Source organism: Chiloscyllium plagiosum, chromosome 10 (assembly GCF_004010195.1).
Source record: "Chiloscyllium plagiosum isolate BGI_BamShark_2017 chromosome 10, ASM401019v2, whole genome shotgun sequence".
NCBI classification, from domain to species: domain Eukaryota; kingdom Metazoa; phylum Chordata; class Chondrichthyes; order Orectolobiformes; family Hemiscylliidae; genus Chiloscyllium; species Chiloscyllium plagiosum.
Window position 1 is genome coordinate 48,952,632 of NC_057719.1, and position 4,213 is coordinate 48,956,844.

Below are 4,213 nucleotides of genomic sequence, written 5' to 3' on the forward strand. Positions count from 1 at the left end.
ATCTTTGGCTGACATCTCTCCAGTAGTCCTCTTTAAAGGCATGTTTTTCTTCTCTCCAGCTGAACACCTGCATCTAAAGTCTTTCACTTTCTGGCACTTTGAGCACTACTTCCCTCATGCTGGACATGCTTTTCTTTCTTTTATGACTTTATGTAATGTCCTTCACAATGTTTACCTTCTGTCCTATAACCTTGGTCTGGTTTCACTGCAAATTTCTTCTTTTTTTTCGAATTTGCTGCTTCAATTTGGCCTGGACCAGCTCTTAGCATAACATAGTCATCTGTTCTCCCATTAATATTCACTAGCTGATTGTTGACTACCTCGGAGCTTGCTTGAGAATATGTTTCTACTCTATCAATGGAGAGTACGTTGGAATGGCAAGATCTCTTATATCTCAGACTATCTTATCTCTGATGAAGCTTTCTTTCAATTGTCCAAGCTCTCAGGAATCAGCTAGATGTATCACTGCAGTGATGTACAAATCAATTGTCTTACTCTCCCCTTGAGCTCACAGATTGAAAACACACTGTTTATGAGTAACATTAATATGGAGTTCAACATATGTCTTCAAAGCGTATAAAATCTTTGCAGTCTGGTTTTTCTTCTCCTCAAAGATTCGAGGTTGTAATACGAATTATAGCATTCTTTCTCCAGCCCTGATTGTAGGGTTATTACTCTTATTTATTTCAGTTCTTTTAATTAATTCTGTAGTTAGTTCTTGAATTTGCCACTGAGAGTGGAAAAAATTATAATTCTGGCTCATATCTTCTGTCCTTTTCAAATTAGCAGGGAATAGAAAATGCACAGCCATTTTGATGCATCCAGTAATTCAAAAGTTACTGACTTTTTTCTTTACTTCATTCTTGTTGTTGCTGTCAGAAGTTGACTCCCTTACAGCTTGAATAGCCCATACAATTTTAGCTATGCCACTCTGAAACTGTAAGTGAAGATTTTTAAATAGGTGTCACAAGACTATAGAAGTAGATGTCACATGACTGTGCAAAGTTCTCCAGTGCACTACGTGCAATTGCATTTCTCCAAATAACAATCATTACTGATATTCTGGTTAAATATATATTGCATTTACTTTTGAAAGAAATTGAATGTAGAATGTTAGACATTTTACTTTTACTCTACTTTTAAAATTGTAGAATAGTGGAAGTCTTGATCTGGAATTACATAGTTTTAAAAAAAAGCTCCCAGCATGCCTATCATTGTCTGTGTCTGGCCTGGTCAAACATTATAGGTTTTAACTCTAACACCCTGCTATCTGACAACTTTCAGCTTTTAGTTATAACGATGTGAATGCTATTTTGTATTAAGACCAAATTGCTTTGTTTTAAAATTTACATATGAACAAAATTACTTTAGGAAAAGCTATTATTTAGTATGTAATTATTTTTAAAAATGTTTTAGCCCATTATTTGATTAATAATATTTTGATAATAAATCGTTGTACAGATTTAATTATCAAACTGATTATGAATAGCCTCAGCTGGTCTAAGACATTTTATGTTTCCTCCTGCATATTTTGAAGTTCACTTTCACTTGCTATGAGTCTAATATAAATTAGGTACACTTGCAAAGCTTCTGTCATCTTTTATTATAATGGCATTGCAAGAATCTTAGCTGAGTGTTATGAAGACTGAGGAGCCTGTACCGATTTTTTCTGGTGCAGGCTACATGCAAACTTTGTGCCGTGACCTATTTACATAATAGTTGCAGGCAGTCCAACACTAAACGTACTGCTTTATGGCTGTATGCCTCATTATTGTGCTCAGTTTTGTGTGAGGATACCACTATATAAACTAAGCCTTAAAGGGGAGCTTCAGTCTGGGTTGGAGCAGATCGTGGTAGGGACTTGGGAGAGTGGTAGATATAGAAGAATCGTGACTTATGGCAGAACAACGTAGAAAGTATATCCTAAGGTTCATAGATACAATACTTGTCAACTTGGATGCAGAAGTTGAATAGGAGGAAAACGTTTATGTATTCACAGGAGATCACAACTTCCAGATGAACTTTCAGGAGACAATGGAAACATATACCTAACACTGTCAATGTATGCAACATAACACAAAGAACATGGATGTAGTGACAGAAGAACTTCAACAACCTGACACAAGTAGCCAAGGTTGGTGAATTCATCTTCAAATGGCATATTCTACCATCTGCACCATTATCGTCAGGTGACCCACACCTCTATCAATCACTTACTGGCAATCACAATCAATCAAACTTAGAACTCTCATTCAAATCATCATCTCACTCTCTCACACTAAGCACAGACTCGCATCGATATTTCCTAGCTTACATTTCTGCCTATTGATGCAACTGCAGCCAAATGATGCAAACCATATTCCTTTATAGACTGCTCTTATACGACAAAATACCAATTAACTATTACCAGCAACACCTAATTGACGAGGTGGACATAGATACATGGTCTTACCTCAATGGAGGAGATAGTGTTCATCATCATTGGAGGGGCCATAACAGAGGTTGGCCAGTGACACAGTGGAAACTATTGAAGATAACTATCTGCTCTTACTCAATCCTCCTTCTCTCTTCGCAATTCCCTATCATTGCACAAACCCTTCTAATTTACAATTTGGAGGTGAATTAATGGCATACCACCAAGGCCTGGTCTCCACTTCCAGCATATCATTGTCAAACACTTCTGCCAACTCCAAATAGACCCCACCACCAAGAACATCTTCCCCTCCCCCACCCCTCTCAGCCTTCCGCAAGGATTGTTCCCTCCCACAGTCTTTGGTTCATGTCACCCCTGCCACTGAATCCTCAGGTATCTACCCCTGCAACCAGAAAAATGCAAAACGTGCCATACACCACATCCCTCACCTCTATCCAGGGCTGCAAACAGTCCTTCTAGGTGAGACAGAGGTTCACCTACCTCTCTTTCAACCTAGTTTACTGCATCAGGTGCTCCTGATATGGTCTTCTCTACATCGGGGAAACTGAACGTAAATTTAGGGAACGGTTCAGCAAGCATCGCAGTAAGGTCCGCAAGGGCTGACTGTACCGCCCAGTCACTGCCCATTTCAGTTCCCCCAATCACTCCCTTTCTAACATGACCATCCTTGGCCTCCTCCATTGCCAAAACAAACCACAGCGCCTACTGGAGGAACAGCACCTTATTTTCCACCTGGGTACCCTACTGCTCGGAGCACTCAACAATGAGTTCTCCAATTTCAAATAACCTCCCTCCCCATTCCGCGACTCTCTTCCCAGACTCAACCCCCCTTCCACTGCTTACTGCCACCAACCAGATTCATTCATCCCATTAACCAACCAGGTTATACCCTCTACCTGTCTTCATCTACAGTTCCCCCCATAACCACTCTCAGTCCTGAGGAAGGATTCCACCCAAAACATCAACTTCTACACCTCCTGATGCTGCCTGGCTTGCTGTGTCCTTCCAGCCTCCTGCCTGGATACTACAGCCAGATATCTATAGCATGCATTGATAAAATGTTTGCACAGTTCCAGTTATAACATGCAAAACACAAATGATCAGGGGACAGTGGTAGTTTAGTTTAAGTTTCGTAGAATAGTTCTTTCAGTTCAAAAGAATCCTGGCAGCAATGCAGTTTGGTAGGTTTGTAGAATCTCTTGGTTGTGATGTTTCACATAAGTGCCTTGGCTGTCAGAACTGAAAAGGAAGCCAAGCTTTCAGAACTGGAAAGTAGTCTTAAAACTGTTTCAGGTGTCCTAGAGGGAAAATTGGAAAGTGTCAATTAAGTACAAAATCAAAGATTGGGATATGGATATTGCTGCGAAACAAAGGTTGAATCTATGTATTTGCTGTTTTTGATAAGATCTTTGCAGATATATAGGGCTGTTTTGTTTTCTTTTGTGTCAGAATTTTGTATCTCAGTGTTCACAAAACCTTAGCAGCTATGTGCACATGTTCAGTGACTAACCACCGTAGTAACCAATTGCAAAACTAAAAGAAAATCTGTCAATCCAGGTTTCATTCTGGCATCTGACTTATTGGAGTTATCTTCAGCTGGGGTCATAACATGATATGGAGCATGCCTGCTGTCCTCTCTTAGAATAATATCATTCAACTTTCTACCATCATCACTTTGTCAGCTAATCAGTAAGACTGTGTTCACCGATGCCAAAATGATGTAACTGGTACCCTTAGGACAAAATCCTACATTCTTTCCCAGCTGAAAATCAGTAGCCT